Source organism: Eumetopias jubatus, unplaced genomic scaffold (assembly GCF_037043125.1).
Source record: "Eumetopias jubatus isolate StellerSeaLion01/CBP00866 unplaced genomic scaffold, mEumJub1_p1.0 scaffold_3, whole genome shotgun sequence".
Taxonomy (NCBI): domain Eukaryota; kingdom Metazoa; phylum Chordata; class Mammalia; order Carnivora; family Otariidae; genus Eumetopias; species Eumetopias jubatus.
Window position 1 is genome coordinate 69,673,858 of NW_028274809.1, and position 18,950 is coordinate 69,692,807.

Below are 18,950 nucleotides of genomic sequence, written 5' to 3' on the forward strand. Positions count from 1 at the left end.
GGGAGCCTGCTTCTCCTTCTGCCTGCCGCTCCCCCTGCTTGTGTGCTCTCTCTCTGACAAATAAATAAAATCTTAAAAAAAAAAAGATAAATGCTTCCCCAAGATTACTGCCACATAATTTACAATAAGCAAGATATAGAAGCAATCCAAGTGTCCATTGATAGATGAATGGATAAAGATGTGGTACACACACACACACACACACACACATATGCACATATATATATAATGGAATATTAGCAATAAAAAAGGAGAGCTTGACATTTGTGATAACATGGATGGACCTAGAGGATATTATGCTAAGGGAAATAAGTCAGAAAAGACAGATACCATATGATTTCACTTACATGTGAAATCTTAAAAAACAAAAGAAATGAACAATATTTCCTTTTTTTAATTTTATTTTATTATGTTATATTAATCACCATACATTACATCATTAGGTTTGATGTAGTGTTCCATGATTTATTGTTTGCATATAACAACCAATGCTCCATTCAGTACATGCCCTCTTTAATACCCATCACCAGGCTAACCCAGCCACCCACCCCCCTCCCCTCTAGAACCCTCAGTTTGTTTCTCAGAGTCCGTTGTCTCTCATGGTTCGTCTCCCCCTCTGATATCCGTCCCCCTTCATTTTTCCCTTCCTGCTATCTTCTTTTTTTTTTTTAACATATGATGTATTATTTGTTTCAGAGGTACAGGTCTGTGATTCAACAGTCTCACACAATTCACAGCGCTCACCATAGCACATACCCTCCCCAATGTCTATCACCCAGCCACCCCATCCCTCCCACCCCCCACCACTCCAGCAACCCTCAGTTTGTTTGCTGAGATTAAGAATTCCTCTTATCAGTGAGATTATATACATGTCTTTCTCTGATTGACTTATTTCACTCAGCCTAAAACCCTCCAGTTCCATCCATGTCATTCCAAATGGCAAGATTTCATTCCTTTTGACGGCTACATAATATTCCATTGTATATATATACCACCTCTTCTTTATCCATTCATCTGTCGATGGACATCGTGGCTCTTTCCATAGCTTGGCTATTGTGGACATTGCTGCTATAAACAGCGGGGTGCACATACCCCTTTGGGTCCCTATATTTGTATCTTTGGGGTAAATACCCAGTAGTACAATTGCTGGGTCATATGGTAGCTCTATTTTCAACTTTTTGAGGAACCTCCGTACTGTTTTCCAGAGTGGCTGCACCAGCTTGCATTCCCACCAAGAGTGTAGGAGGGTACCCCTTTCTCCACAACCCCGCCAACATCTGTCATTTCCTGACTTGTTAATTTTAGCCATTCTGACTGGTGTGAGGTGGTATCTCATTGAGATTTTGATTCGGATTTCCCTGATGCCGAACGATGTGGAGCACTTTTTCATGTGTCTGTTGGCCATTTGGATGTCTTCTTTGGAAAAACGTCTGCTCATGTCTTCTGCCCATTTCTTGATTGGATCATTTGTTCTTTGGGTGTTGAGTTTGATAAGTTCTTTATAGATTTTGGATACTAGCCCTTTATCTGATATGTCATTTGCAAATATCTTCTCCCATTCTATAAGTTGTCTTTTCGTTTTGTTGACTGTTTCTTTTCCTATGCAAAAGCTTTTCATCCTGATGAAGTCCCAATAGCTCATTTTTGCCCTTGCTTCCCTTGTCTTTGGTGATGTTTCTATGAAGTTCCTATGGCTGAGGTCAAAGAGGTAGCTGCCTATGTTCTCCCTTAGGATGTTGATGTACTCCTGTCTCACATTTAGGTCTTTCAACCATTTTGAGTCTGTTTTTGTGTGTGCTGTAAGGAAATGGTCCAGTTTCATTCTTCTGCATTTGGCTGTCCAATTTTCCCAACACCATTTGTTGAACAGACTGTCCTTTTTTCACTGGACATTCCTTTCTGCTTTGTTGAAGATTAGTTGACCAGAGTTGAGGGTCAATTTCTGGGCTCTCAGTCTGTTTCATTGATCTATGTGTCTGTTTTTGTACCAGTACCATACTGTCTTGATGATGACAGCTTTGTAATAGAGCTGGAAGCCCGGAACTGTGATGCCGCCAGCTTTGCTTTTCTTTTTCAACATTCCTCTGGCTATTTGGGGACTTTTCTGGTTCCATACAAATTTTAGGATGATTTGTTCCATTTCTTTGAAAAAAGTGGATGGTATTTTGATAGGGATTGCTTTAAATGTGCAGATTGCTCTAGGTAACATTGACATCTTCACAATATTTGTTCTTCCAATCCATGAGCATGGAACGTTTTTCCATTTCTTTGTGTCTTCCTCAATTTCTTTCATGAGTATTTTATAGTTTTCTGAGTACAGATCCTTTGCCTCTTTGGTTAGATTTATTCCTAGGTATCTTATGGTTTTGGGTGAAATTGTAAATGGGATCGACTCCTTAATTTCTCTTTCTTCTGTCTTGTTGTTGGTGTATAGGAATGCCATTGATTTCTGTGCATTGATTTTATATCCTGCCACTCTACTGAATTCCTGTATGAGTTCTAGCAGTTTTGGGGTGGAGTCTTTTGAGTTTTCCACATAAAGTGTCATACCATCTGCAAAGAGTGAGAATTTGACTTCTTCTTTGCCAATTTGGATGCTTTTTGTTTCTTTTTGTTGTCTGATTGCTGGGGCTAGGACTTCTAGTACTATGTTGAATAGCAGTGGTGATAGTGGACATCCCTGCCATGTTCCTGACCTTAGGCGAAAGCTCTCAGTTTTTCCCCATTGAGAATGATATTCACTGTGGGTTTTCCATAGATGGCTTTTATGATATCGAGGTATGTACCCTCTATCCCTATACTCTGAAGAGTTTTGATCGAGAATGGATGCTGTACTTTGCCAAATGCTTTTTCTGCATCTATTGAGAGGATCATATGGTTCTTTTTTTTTTTTTTTTAAAGATTTTATTTATTTATTTGAGAGAGAGAGAGAACGAGAGATAGAAAGCACGAGAGGGAAGAGGGTCAGAGGGAGAAGCAGACTCCCTGCTGAGCAGGAAGCCCGATGTGGGACTCGATCCCGGGACTCCAGGATCATGAGCCGAAGGCAGTCGCCTAACCAACTGAGCCACCCAGGCGCCCGGATCATATGGTTCTTGTTCTTTCCTTGATTAATGTATTGTTTCACATTGATTGATTTGTGGATGTTGAACCAACCTTGCAGCCCAGGGATAAATCCCACTTGGTCGTGGTGAATAATCCTTTTAATGTTCTGTTGGATCCTATTGACTAGAATTTTGGTGAGAATTTTTACATCCATGTTCATCAAGGATATTGGTCTGTAATTCTCCTTTTTGATGGGGTCTTTGTCTGGTTTGGGGATCAAGGTAATGGTGGTCTCATAAAACGAGTTTGGAAGTTTTCCTTCCATTTCTATTTTTTGGAACAGTTTCAGAAGAATAGGTATTAATTCTTCTTGAAATGCTTGATAGAATTCCCCGGGGAAGCCATCTGGCCCTGGGCTTTTGTTTGTTGAGAGATTTTTGATGACTGCTTCAATTTCCTTAGTGGTTATAGGTCTGTTCAAGTTTTCTATTTCTTCCTGTTTCAGTTTTTGTAGTTTTTACATCTCTAGGAATGCATCCATTTCTTCCAGATTATCTAATATGCTGGCATATAGTTGCTCATAATATGTTCTTATAATTGTTTGTATTTATTTGGTGTTGGTTGTGATCTCTCTTCTTTCATTCATGATTTTATTTATTTGGGTCATTTCTCTTTTCTTTTGGATAAGTCAGGCCAGGCGTTTATCAATCTTATTAATTCTTTCAAAGAACCATCTCCTAGTTTTGTTGATCTGTTCTACTGTTCTTTTGGTTTCTATTTCATTGATTTCTGCTCTGATCTTTATTGTTTCTCTTCTTCTGCTGGGTTTAGGCTTTATTTGCTGTTCTTTCTCCAGCTCCTTTAGGTGTAGGGTTAGATTGTGTATTTGAGACCTTTCTTGTTTCTTGAGAAAGGCTTCTATTGCTATATATTTCCTCTTAGGACTGTCTTTGCTGCATCCCAAAGATTTTGAACAGTTGTGTTTTCATTTTCATTGGTTTCCATGAATTTTTTAAAATTTTTCTTTAATTTCCTGGTTGACCCATTCATTCTTTAGTAGGATGCTCTTTAGCCTCCATGTATTTGAGTTCTTTCCAACTTTCCTCATGTGATTGAGTTCTAATTTCAAAGCACTGTGGTCTGAAAATATGCAGGGAATGATCCCAATCTTTTGGTACCAGTTGGGATCTGATTTGTGATCTAGGATGTGATCTATTCTGGAGAATGTTCCATGGGCACTAGAGAAGAATGTGTATTCTGTTGCTTTGGGATGGAATGTTCCGAATATAACTGTGAAGTCCATTTGGTCCAGTGTGTTATTTAAAGCCTTTATTTTCTTGTTGATCTTTTGCTTAGATGATCTGTCATTTCATTGAGGGGGGTGTTAAAGTCCCCTACTATTATTGTATTGTTGTTGATGTGTTCCTTTGCTTTTCTTATTAATTGGCTTATATAACTGGCTGCTCCCATGTTAGGGGCATAGATATTTGCAATTGTTAGACCTTCTTATTGGATAGACCCTTTAAGTAGGATACAGTGTCCTTCCTCATCTCTTATTATAATCTTTTGTTTAAAATCTAATTTGTCTGATATAAGGATTGCCACTCCAGCTTTCTTTTGGTGTCCATTAGCATGGTAAATGGTTTTCCACCCCCTCACTTTCAATCTGGAGGTGTCTTTGGCTCTAAAATGAGTCTCTTGCAGACAGCATATTGATGGGTCTTGTTTTTTTATCCAATCTGATAGCCTGTGTCTTTTGATTGTGGCATTTAGCCCATTTACATTCAGGGTAACTATTGAAAGATATGAATTTAGTGCCATTGTATTGCCTGTAAGGTGACTCTTACTGTATATTGTCTGTGTTCCTTTCTGGTCTATGTTACTTTTAGGCTCTCTCTTTGCTTAGAGGACCCCTTTCAATATTTCTTGTAGGGCTGGTTTCTGTTTGCAAATTCCCTTAGTTTTTGTTTGTCCTGGAAGCTTTTTATCTTCTATTTTCAATGATAGCCTAGCTGGATATAGTATTCTTGGCTGCATATTTTTCTCATTTAGTGCTCTGAATGTATCATGCCAGTCCTTTCTGGCCTGCCAGGTCTCTGTGGATAGGTCTGTTGCCAATCTAATGTTTCTACCATTTTAGGTTACAGATCTCTTCTCCTGAGCTGCTTTCAGGATTTTCTCTTTTTCTCTGACACTTGTGAGTTTTACTATTAGATGTCAGGGTGTTGACCTATTTTTATTGATTTTAAGAGGGATTCTCTGTGCCTCCTGGATTTTGATGCCTGTTTCCTTCCCCGAATTAAGGAAGTTCTCTGCTATAATTTGCTCCAATATACCTTCTGCCCCTCTCTCTCTTTCTTCTTCTTCTGGGAACCCAATTATTCTAATATTGTTTTGTCTTATGGTATCACTTATCTCTCGAATTCTGCCCTCGTTATGCAGTAGTTGTTTATCTCTCTTTTTCTCAGCTTCTTTATTTTCCATCATTTGGTCTTCTATATCACTAATTCTCTCTTCTGCCTCATTTATCCTAGCAGTTAGAGCCTCCATTTTTTATTGCACCTCATTAATAGCCTTTTTGATTTTGACTTGGCTAGATTTTAGTTCTTTTATTTCTCCAGAAAGGGTTTCTCTATTATCTTCCATGCTTTTTTCAAGTCCAGCTAGTATCTTTAATATCGTCATTCTGAACTCTAGTTCCAACATCTTACTAATGTCCATATTGATTAGGTCCTTGGCAGTCAGTACTGCCTCTTGTTCTGTTTTTTGAGGTGATTTTTTCCATCTTGTCATTTTGTCCAGAGGAGAATAGATGAATGAGAGAACAAAATGCTAACAGGGTAACAATGACCCTAGAAAAATAGACACTAAAGAAATCAGAAGAGACCTGAAACCGGGGGAAAAGAAAGGGAAAGAAAAAAAAAGATAAAAAAAACAAAAAACAAAAAACAGAATATGATCAAATATGATCAGGCTGGTGCATAGATCAGTGCCACACACTAGATTTTAGGCGTATTTTGGTCTGTTAGAAGAAAGTGCCTCCCAAAACTTTAAGGAAAGAAAAACTTATATATGTACAAAAATAAGGGGAAATACGATGAAGGGATGGAATATGACTGTAAAGATGAAAATTACAAAAGATTTTATAAAAGGAATTGATAAGATAACAAGTTGGATGAAAAAAGAAAGAAGAGGAATTTTAAAAAAAAGGCAGGGGGAGAGAATGTGATCAGGCAGGAGACTTGAAGAAAGCCATACACTAGAGATTTAGGGTATATTTTGGTCTGTTAGAAGAAACTCTATCCCAAAATTTTAAAAAGAGAATATATATATATATGTGTGTGTATATATACACACACATATATATATATACCAAAAATAAGGTTAACTACTATGAAGGGATAGAATATGACTCTTCCAGAAAGTGGTCGCTTTTCTGTTCAGAGAGTTGCTGCTATTCTTTCCTTCGATCTCTTGTTGAGTGCGTAGGTGTTCAGAATGGTTTTGATCCCTATCTAGCTGAATTCCTGAGACCAGACGAAATTTAAATCTCCTACTCCTCCGCCATCTTGCTCCTCCTCCCAAACAAATAGACTCTTAAACATAGAGTACAAACTGCTGGTTGCCAGCTGGGAGGTAGGTAGAGAGATGAATGAAATAGATAAAGGAAATTAAGAGGTACAAACTTCTACTTAAAAAGTAAGTAAGTCATGAAGATGAAAGGTACAATGTAGGGAATATAATCATTAAATTGTAATAACACTGTATGGGAACAGATAATGACTGCACTTATTGGGGTGAGCATTGAGTAATGTATAGAATTGCTGAATCAATAAGTTATACACATGAAAGTAATACAACATTGTATACCAATTATACTTCAATAATTTTTATACTTCAATAATAATTTTTAATTTTTTTAATTTAAAAAACATAGTCAATTCTGTTTTTAAAGAAATAATCAAAGTTGCAAAAGAATTTATATTGTATAATTCCATTTATGGCATATACTCATATGCAGAGAAAGAACACTGTAATGATACACACCAAATTGTGTAAGAATGGGTAGGGGTAGGAGTAAAGAGAAACTAAAGTTTGGCCTTAGAATTAGATTGAACCATATAAAACTGCCATTTTTGAAAGTCAAAAACGGGTATCTGCAGTTTCATAACATTTTATTTTTTTGCATGAGGAGTTTTATGTAATAAAAAATATTAAAGAACACTAAGCAATCCAAAAGTATCTCCTTTTTCAAAACGAGGGGATTTGGAAGAGAGAAATACATGAAAGAGAGGATTTTTTAGGCCAGTGAAAATACTCTTCATGATATCATAATATTGGATACATGTCATCATACTTTTGTCCAAACCCGTATAGAATGTATAACACTCCGAGTGAATCCTAATGTTAACCATGGACTTTATGTGATAGTGATGTGTCAATGTAGGTTCATCAGTTGTAACCAACATAATATTCTGGAGAGGGATGTTGATAAAGAGGGAGGCTATGCATGTGTGGGGTCAGGGGTTTATAGGAAATCTCTGTATCTTCCCCTCAACTTTTCTGTGAGCCTGAAGCTGCTCTAAAAACTAAATTCATAATTTAAAAACAACTTCAGTATAATTAATCTGCTCGCAGATGATCAAATATTAACTCTATTTAATTTTTTGAGGCACTAACTCCTTATATAAAGCAGGCATATCACAGTGAATTAATTGCCTTCCACAGTCATACTGAGTGCAACAAAAAATTGAATATTAGCAGAATTCTCCCGTACAAACAATGTTTACTTCAGCATAAAAGGGAAGGACTAGGGAAACAGACTTGGGTCACTGTACCACATTCTAGCTGTGTGATCTTGTAAAGTTGGATAACCTGAGGGTTCTTATTTATAAAATGGAGATAATATCTATCTCATATGTTGTAGTCCTAAGGACATAAATCACCTAATGGACTGATCAGAATATTGAGACCCTCAGTTAATAGTTCCCAGTATAAGATTTCTTTTGCAATTTCCATTAAGTAGGTTATGGGTCCCTGGTTTGGAGTTTGTGGTGGCTTTAATGCACTCACATTTATTTTATAACAGTATATCAAGTGGAGACAAAGTCGGGGTTATAAATAACAAAAAACTCAGAGGAAGTAGTTCAAGATGGTGGTGTAGGAAGATATGAATTCACCTCCTCCCATGGACAAAAAAAATATACAACTATATATGGGAAAAATAGCCCCTAAAAGAACCTGAGAACTAGCTGAACACCTGCTCCACAACAAAAGATAAAAGGACCACATCAAGACTGGTAGGAGAGGCAGAGACATGCTCTCACCAAAGACCCCACCCCCAGAGGGGCAACCCACAATCAGGAGGGAGCTCAAAAAATATGTGTGTGTGTACACACACACACACACACACACATATTTCATTATAGATATAAAAAAAAAATTTAGATATAGATCACTTCTCACTAAGGGAAAGAAGTTCATACCCCACACAAGGCACCCCTACCCTCAGGTCCTGCACCAGAGAAAGAAGCTCCAAATGCCCAGCTTTGAAAACCAATGGGGATTATGTTCAGGAGAAACACAAGGCATAGAGAATGAAGATTCTGCTCTCAAAGGGCTTATGTGCAGAACAACACTCCTTGGGACCCAGCATAAAAAGCAGCATTTTAAAAAAGAGCCTAGATTATAGGTGAAGGAGATTTACTTGCTAAACTTAAAGCTATCGGCGAGGCAGAAGTCTGTTGGGACTCTCTTCCGGGATGGTATGCTGGCAGATGCACTGTTATTGGCTCCCTCTACCTTACTGACACCAACACTGGTAGGTGCCACTTTTGTACCCTCACTCTAATGATCTAACAGCAGAAGTAAGCAGCCCTGGCCCCCCCACATCCCCCAGCTGCTCATCCAGCACCACCACAGCCAAGGGGCACAACCAACCTACATAAGGGATACTCCTTGAGTGGCAGGCTCAGGTGGCCAGGGGGACTGAATTTCTGAACCACAAAGTTCTAAAACAATCTAAGAGACAACTCAAGAGTCAACCAAGAACTAAGGTAAAGTTAAATGACAAGGTTCAACTTCTACACAGAACTGCTCATTCAAGACAGCTAGAGATAACTGTTTCACATAACTCCAGAAACAAACACAGAAAATCAAGCCAAATGAGAAAAAACAGGAACACATGTTCCATAAAGTAACAAGATAAAACCCTAGAAAAAAACCTTAACGAAACAGAGAGAAGTAATTTACTGAATAAAGAGTTCAAATTAATGGCCATAAAGATATTCACCAAAATCAGGAGAACAATGAGTGAACACACCTAGAACTTCAACAAAGAGATAGAAAATATAAGAAAGTACTAAATAGAACTCACAGAGCTGAAGAATATAATAACTGAACTGAAAAATATACTAGAGGGAATCAGAAGCACACTAGATTACACAGGAAAACAGATCAGTGACCTAGAAGACAGGATAGTGGGAACCATTGAAACAAAACAGCAAAAAGAAAAAAAGGAAATTTTAAAATATAACGATAGCTTACGTGACCCGTGAGACAACAGCAAGCATACTAACGTTCATATTATAGGAGTCCCAGAAGAGAAGAGAGAAAAAAAGGGACAAAAAAAAAAAAAAAACTTATTTGAAAAGACAATGGCTGAAAAGTTCCCCAACCTGGGAGAGGAAACAAACTTCTAAGTCCAGGAACAGAAAAAGTCCAAAATAAGACTAATCCAAAAAGATCCACACCAAAATGCATTTTAATTAAAACACGAAAAACTAAAGATAAAAAGAGAATCCTAAAACAGCAAGAGAAAAACAACTATTTACATTCAAGGGAAACCCCATAAGACTATCTGCTGATTTTTCAGCAGACACTTTGCAGGCCAGAAGATCCTGGCATAATATATTCAAAATGCAGAAAGGAGAAAACTGCAACCGAGAATGCTCTACCTGTCAAGGTTATAATTCAGAATTGGAAAAAAAAAAGTTTATCAGACAAGCAAAAGCTAAGGGAGTTCATCATCACCACTAAACTGACCTGAGAAGCATTGTTAAAGGGACGTCTTTAAGCTAAAGCGTAAAGGCCATAACCAGAAATAATATATAAAATAAAATCTCACTAGTAAAGATAAATATATAGTAAAGGTAGTGGATAAACTACTCATAAAGCTAGTATGAAGATTAAAAAACAAAAGTAGTAAAATCAACTATTATCTACAATAGTTTAGAAATACACAAAATGTAAAATATGATCTCAAAATGATAAAACAGGTTGGGAGGAGCATAAATAGAGTACTTTTAGAAGGTGGCCAAACTCAAGTGACTATCAACTTAAAATGGACTGCCATATATGTGTTATTATATATGTATCTCACCATGACCACAAACCAAAAACCTATACTATACTAGATACACAAAAAATAATGAGAAAGGAATATAAACACTAAAGAAAGCTATCAAATCACAAGGGAGAAAAAAACAAGAAAAGAGAAAAGAAATAGAGAATAATTACAAAATAGGGCAGGCTGGGAATGGATAAGAAGATACACCAATGACTTTAAAAGATACTGGTATTTATTCCAGGAATGAAAGAATGGTTGAACATCTGCAAATCAATCAAAGTGATATACATAAGCAAAATGAAAGATAAAAATCATATGATCATCTCAATAGATGCAGAAAAAGTATTTGACAAAATACAACACCGATTTATGACAAAAACACTCAACAAAGTAGGTATAGGGAAAAGTACTTTGACATAATAAAGACCATATATGACAATCCTACAGCCAACATCATACTCAATGGTGAAAAGCTAAAAGCTTGTCCTTCAAGATCAGGAACAGGACAAGGAGGCTCATTCTCATCACTCTTAGTCAACATAGTGTTGGAAGTTCTAGCCGTAGCAATTAGATAAGAAAAAGAAATAAAAGGCATTCAAATTGGTAAGAAGTAAAACTGTCACTATTTGTGAATGTCATGAAACTATATGTAGAAAACCCTAAAGATGCCACCAAAAACTATTATAACTAATAAATGAATTCAATAAAGTAGCAGGATACAGAAATCTGTTGCATTTCTATAAACTAATAATAAACTATCAGAAAAAGAAATTAAAAAAAATCCCATTCACAATTGCATCCAAAAGAATAAAATACCTAGGAATAAATCTAACCGAGGAGGTATAGACTTATACTCTGAAAACTATACAACATTAATAAAAAAAAAAGAAGACACAAATAAATGGGAAATTATACCATGCTCATTAATTGAAAGAATTAATATTGTTAAAATTTCCATTCTACCCAAAGCAAACTACAGATTCAATGTAATCCCTATCAAAATAAAATGGCCTCACAGAACTAAAACAAGTAATTTTAAAATTTGTATGGAACCACAAAAGACCCCAAAAGCCAAAGCAATCTTGAGAAAGAATAAAGTTATCATCATCCCTGATTTCAAATGATACTACAGGTATCATCATCCCTGATTTCAAATGATACTACAAAGCTATAGTATTCAAAACAGCATGGTACTGGCACAAAAACAGACACATAGATCAATGTAGCAGAATAGAACCAAGAAATAAACCCATGCATACATGGTCAATTAATCTACAACAAATGAGACAAAAACATACAATAGGGAAAAATAATCTCTTCGATAAATTGTGTTAAGAAAACTACATGCAGAAGAATGAAACTGGATCACTATCTTACACCATACACAAAAATTAACTCAAAAGACTTGACTGTAAGACCTAAAACCTTAAAACTTCTAGAAGAAAACCTAGGCAACTTAGGCAGTAATTTCTTTGACATTAGATGTAGCAACATTTTTCTAGATTATGTCTCAGTCAAGGGCAACAAAAGTAAAAATAAACAAATGGGACTACATCAAACTGAAAAGCTTTTGCACAGCAAAGGAAACTATCAACAAAACAAAAAGACATCCTAACTGAATGAGAGAAAATATTTGCAAACCAAATATCTGATACAGGGCTAATATTGAAAATATATGAGGAACTCCTATAACTCAATAGCAAAAGGCAAAAAATTCAATTAAAAAATGGAATAAAAGACCTGAATAGACATTTTCCCAAATACATATGGATGGCTAACAGGCAAATGAAAAGATGCTCATCACTAATCATCAGGAAATACAAAACAGAACCACAGTGAGATATCACCTCAAATCTGTTAGAATGATTAGTATCAAAAAGACAAGTAATAACAAGTGTTAGTAAGGATGTGGAAAAAAGGGACCCCTGGTGCACTGTTGGTAGGAATGCAAATTGGTGCAGCCACTACGGAAAACTGTATTCTTCAAAAAATTTAAAAAAACAACTACCATTTGATCCAGCAATTCCTCTTCTGGGTATATATCTAAAGAAATTGAAAACGCTAACTCAGAAATGTATAGTCAGTCCTATGTTTATTGTAGTATAATTTACAACAGCCAAGATACAGAAGCAACCTAAGTGTCCATTGACAGATGAATGGATAAAGAAGATATGGTATCTATCTATTTATCTAGAATAATGGAATATTATTTAGTCATAAAAAGAACAAACTCTTGCTATTTGTGACAAAATGGATGAATCTGGAGGGTATTATGTTAAGTGAAATAAGTCAGACAGAGAAAGACAAATACTGTAAGATTTCATTTATATGTGAATCTAAAAAAATAAAACAAATGAACACACAAAACAAAACAAAACCAGACTCATAGATATAGAGAACAGACTGATAGTCCCCTAGGAGAAGGCAAGTTGGAGGAGGGCAAAATTGGTGAAGGAGATCAAGAGATATAAACTTCCAGTTATAAAATAAATAAGTCATGGAGATGTAATATATAGCACAAGGAACATAAATAATATTGTATTAACTTTATATAGAGAGAGATGGTAACTAGACTTACATGGTGATTATTTCAAAATGTATATAAATGTCAAATTACTATGTTGTACACCTGAAACTAATATGTGTGCCATAATACTTCCATTTGAAAAACCAGAAACCCCAATCAAGCTATAAAATAATGAATTTCATTGGCTCACGTAACAGAAAATCAAAGTTAGGCTGGATTTAATTCTATTCCTCAAACTCTATCAGCTTCCTCCTCCACCTCCTAGGTGTGAGTTTAACCTAAGGCTAATTTTCCTTATGGTCACAAAGTTAAGTGCCAACAGTAGCAAAGAAATACATATCTTTGTTGATATCCATATATTCTTTGACTTTTTGTGACTTTCTCTTAAAAGGAAGTTCTTTTTCTTCTACCGAGGAAAAATTCTCTTAAATCCAACTGGCATAGCCCTGCCCACGCTGAGACAATCCCTGGCTAAAGGAACAGCACCCCTATGACTGGACGAGGCTGATCAAGAATTATCCTTTGCTCTGGAATCAGTTCTCTAAACCACAGGTAAACAAATTTTTCTGTAATGGGCCAGATAAAAATCTTAGGTTTTGTAAGCCATGCAATCTCGGTAACTACTACTCAACTCTGCCATTATAGCATGAAAATAGCCATAAAGAACACATACACAAATGAGCATGGCTGTGTTTCAATAAAACCTTTTTATGGACACTGAAATTTGAATTTCATATAATTTTCATGTTGTAAATTATTAATCTTCTCTTTATTATTTTTCAATTGTGTAAAATGTAATAGCCATTCTTAGCTCATAGGCCTGACAAAATCAGATAGTGGTTGAGTATAATTTGCTAACTTTTGCTCTGTTACTTTGCTGTTTACAATGGAAAGAGGTAGAATGTATGTTCAGGAATCAGCCATAACATTCACTATAATTACCTCTAAAGTCCCTTTCAATTCTGAAAATATTTATAGCATAGAACATTCAAATCTATACCTCACTTCTTTGGAGATGAATAGTTATAATATCCTTGAATTAATTTGAAATAAAAGAAATGATAAATTGCCAACATATGTGACTTTACACTGAAACCTTGTATATATGTATATATGTATATAAAAAGGGGTACATGCACCCCGATATTTATAGAAGCAATGTCCACAATAGCCAAACTATGGAAAGAGCCACGATGTCTATTGACAGATGAATGGATAAAGAAGATGTGATACACACACACACACACACACACACACACACACACACACACACACAATGGAATATTATGCAGCCATCAACAGGAATGAAATCTTGCCATTTGGAACGACGTGGATGGAACTGGAGGATATTATACTGAGCGAAATAAGTCAATCAGAGAAAGACATGTATCATATGATCTCACTGATATGAGGAATTCTTAATCTCAGGAAACAAACTGAGGGTTGCTGGAGTGGTGGGCGGGGGGAGGGATGGGGTGGCTGGGTGATAGACATTGGGGAGAGTGTGTGCTATGGTGAGCACTGTGAATTGTGTTAAGACTGTTGAACCACAGACCTGTACCTCTGAAACAAATAATACATTATATGTTAAAAAAAAGAAGACGATAGCAGGAAGGGAAAAATGAAGGGAGGGAAATCGGAGGGGGAGCCAAACCACGAGAGACTATGGACTCTGAGAAACAAACAGGGTTCTAGAGGGGAGGCGGGTGGGGGGATGGGTTAGCCTGGTGATGGGTATTAAAGAGGGCACATATTGAATGGAGCACTGGGTGTTACATGCAAACAATGAATCATGGACCACTACATCAAAAACTAATGATGTAATGTATGGTGATTAACATAACATAATAAAATAAAATTTAAAAAAATACATCACATGTACTTCATAATGGGAGTTATAAAGTAGGTTATTAAAACACCAGAAGGGTACCACTGTACCACAGCTTCATCTGTAAGCCGTAATGTATAGCCCCAGTTCAATATACTAATCAAAATCAAATGAATCATATAAAACCCCAGGTACATGGTTATGATTTTTAGTTCTTACCAAAGTACAGTCTTTCCTGGCTTAAGCACTACAAAAACCCATAAGTCACTAGCTTCACGGTCTTTCAGAATTAAGGTCTTCATTTGAAACAGTTACAAAAGAGAAAGTAAATAGAAAAAAAAATGCTCATCTGCTCATTAGACACACAGAAATACACAGTAAACTCCTCTGAGGTATAACTGCATCAAATATATCTTAATGAACTAGAAAAGTTAATCATCTTGCTTAAGAATATAACTTATACTGAGGTGAGATTTAAGTACCACGGGGAGCCTGATTCACTAATCACTTTCATTGTTCTCTTCACCACTATAATATGTATTAGTATTAACCTTGAAAAGTAGGAAAGGATAATGAACTATAATGGCTTTGGGCCCCAAATCAAGTCCTACAATCTCAGCCAGCAATGATGTCTAAATAACAGAGTCTAGCCTGCCAAAGCACAATGCCAGGATCTGGGTGATAGCAGGAGAAGCAAGAACAAGAAGGATAAATAGGTCACACTCTTCTAGCACCAAGCCAGCTCTAGGAATGCTGGTAGCATTTCTGTAAAAAGTCCTCAAAAAATGAAAAATTATTTTTCATTCTAACCAGGCAATTATTTTATCATGATCAACCCATCCTGAGCACTGAATGAAAACCTCCAGAGATCATGAGATTTTACAGATTCTATAGAAATCTCTGCCTCTTAGAAGATAATCATATACATTCTTTGTCCTAAAAACCCATTGCCTTAACTTTAAAGATGCTGCGGGTAGGGGGAGGGGGAGTGAGAAATAAGAAGGGTCTAAATTCAGCAGTTTTGTTGACAGCACTAAAAGGAGTGTATATATGAAAATTGTAAACTACCCTAAGAATACTTACTTTCCAGAACATGGATGGTAATAGTATGGACATGTTAAACAATCAGTGAGTATTCCTATACTCCCAAATCTGCAGATTGCACTCAGTGGAACAAACTTCGATTTTTTTCCTTCAGTAGAATATTTTCAACAACAAAAGTTGTTTAAATGAGTGGAGAGCTATGATTGATAATCTTTCCATGGTCCTAACTTTGGTTTGGTTTTCATTTCTTACTCCAATTGACAGAATTGGGTTAAAGCATATAACTACAGAGAGAATATTTCCATTACTAATCTTTACAGTGCTGAATTTCAAAGAGATTGACAGAGACCATAAAATCGCCTCTAATTTATATAAATATAATTAAGAAGCATTTTAAATACAATTAATCTCCATCAGGATAAATCATGGTAAAAAAAACGTATCTGAAGAATTTTGGATTTGAAAAGGTTAAATAATATTTTGAAGGAAGAAGTTTAAATTTATTCTCAGTTCCCTGAAACATTGGGAAATAGACATTTTTTAAATGAACTTTGTCCAAAAGAAAATCCTACTTTAATTATATCAGACATTCTTGACAAACCTGCCAGATACAAATGGGATTTTCTCCTGCTAAGTCTACAAAAATCTCTTTAAAGAATTATCTAAGACTCTATTAAAAACATATCAGAATACTGATATAAAAATCCTTGATTATTCTAAAACAATATCTGGGTCATATTTCTCTATTAGAAAATGTTTAGAAAATATTAATGCTGCAGAACCTATGTATTCACAAAGTTTAAGAGTTTAGAGCCCTTAAAGATTGATATTATATCTAGCTTTTAGAAAATTGAAACTAGTGACTAATATGTGAGGAACTGCCTAACATATAGAAAAACATGATCAATAAGAGGTGCAGAAGAGTTCCCGGTCCTATTGTTAATCACTATGGTCACAAGTTATCTTGAAATAGAATAAAACAAAACTTATGACTATAGGTTAATAAAAGAAATTATTCCCATCGCTGCAAGTATCACCTATGATACATCACTTTCTGTTTATCTGTTTATAAAACAGGGGGTATATCCTCCTCCCTATCTCATAAGGTTACTGTGATAATAAAATATAATGAATGTGAAAATACAAAGTTAGAAGTCTTAAAAATGTAAAGTATACTTAATACACACTTAGTAATACAGCTCCATTGTCACAAAGTAAAAATAGCAATAAGTAAACAGCAAGAAAATAATTACGAACTATAGGGAGAAAATGTTTTAATAAGATTTTATTGAGGCCAGAAATAAATACCTTTGTATTAAATAAGTCACATTACAATTACTCAAAGAGAAGAAATTTCTTCTCATTAATGTGTGAAAAGAAATTTAAGGTAATAATGATCAAGTATTTTTAATCATATTTTTTTAATGTGGTATTATCTCTAAACTACTGACATCTTCTGAATGGCATTTTACAGACTGCTCTACACTGAAAAATGGGACATTCAAGTTGAGCTACTTTGGAGACATAAAGATACAGACTAATTAGACGAGCAGAAAGAATAAAAGCTATTTGGGGTATCAAGACTTCCATTGAACTACTTTCCTTTGTAAGGATAGACTCAGAAAATGTAATTTGCTTTCAAGAGCAAGAATTAACACAGCTAACAACCCTCCCATATTCCATAGAACTCAGCTTGGGGAAGAGGGCAGCAGTAGGAAAATGAAACATAAATTTAGACAATAAAACTGAACTAAGGTGACAAGATGAACAGAGTTTCTGTCAAATTCATGGGATATTTCCTGGTAGAAGTAAATTTCTAAAGAAAGCATTAGAAATTACATGCTTTAAGAAATTTAAAACCTGGTAAAACTATGAAGGGTGTTTTCTGAGGTTAATTTTTCCAGGTTGAAGAATCTGACAGTCTCATTAGATATAGCCAATCCAAAAATCATTTGGATTAATCCATTTTCAAAGGTAATGCCATCACTGACATAAATAAACTCCTTATTTTGGGCAAGACCTTTAACCTTCTGAAGCTCGTTTCTTCATTTATGAAGTAAGGATACACAATCATAATACTAAGAAATAAACTTATTTTGGGCAAGACCTTTAACCTTCTGAATCTCAGTTTCTTCATTTATGAAGGATAAACAATCATAATAGTAAGCTCCAATTTTGTTCTGAATATCAAAAAGATAGCAGGGAATTACTAAAAAGAGCTTCCTAAATTGCAAAGTACCAATGAAAATGTCACTTGGTTCCTAATTAAAACATAAAAATGTTTATGGGCTATCCGCAGGACCCCATAATGTAAAGCTAAGAAATTAAGTTGGGTAGCTATTATTCCAGCATTCACAAGAAATTTGCTAATTCCTAAGTTAACCATTTTCTCAAAGTCTTGATTTAGTGTTATCCATCACTGTATCCTGTGTTTTTCTGAAAAATATACTGTATTTAACTTATATAGTCTTTTTGGCTCTACTCATGTATTTTATTTTATTTTTTCTAGTTATGTATTTTAAAGGGAAAGCTCTTTATAGGTGTAGTATGAAACTCTAGAAAGAAGGAAAAGAAGGCTTATCTAACCCATTTTTTCTGTTTTGATTTTGTTTTTGCTTAATATTGTAGGCCAAGATATCTTTCCATACTTACTTTCCTTTCCACACATACTGCAATGTACACATGCCTATCAGCTCCAATAACCAAATAAATAATTTTTAAAATAATTAAACTATCATTAAAATGTGGGCAACATCCACTTCAAGCCATTCTCTTTCTTCAGACAGCAGTTGTAGTGTAATATAAAGAACACACAGCTTACAGTCAGACGCCTTTAGATGGAACAAGGGCCCTGAAAGTCTCAGAATGTCTATTTTCCTATTGAAAATGGGAATGACACTTACTTCATGAGACTACTCTGAAGATTAAATTATGTCTATTTTTTTTGTATAATATTCTTTCACTTATGGAATCCAAAAAACACAGAGTTTTTGAGGTTTTTTTTTTCCCATCTCTACAATATAATTTAGACATTAAAGTTTCCCTTAAGTCCTTCTACTTTACAAATAAATTCTACATGGAACTGCTTTTATTTCTTTTTTCCAAACTAGAAATTTTTTAAAAACCACCTGAGTCCTTGCTTTATTTTTATTTTTAAA

The 18,950-nt window shown here is 35.3% G+C and overlaps 1 protein-coding gene across 3 annotated transcripts in view; it reads right to left on the reverse strand.

Annotated features, from left to right (window-relative positions):
- SLC4A10 (solute carrier family 4 member 10) overlaps positions 1-18,950 on the reverse strand; it is a 209,817-nt gene that overhangs the window by 110,183 nt on the left and 80,684 nt on the right. The gene's annotated exons all lie outside the window — the stretch shown is intronic.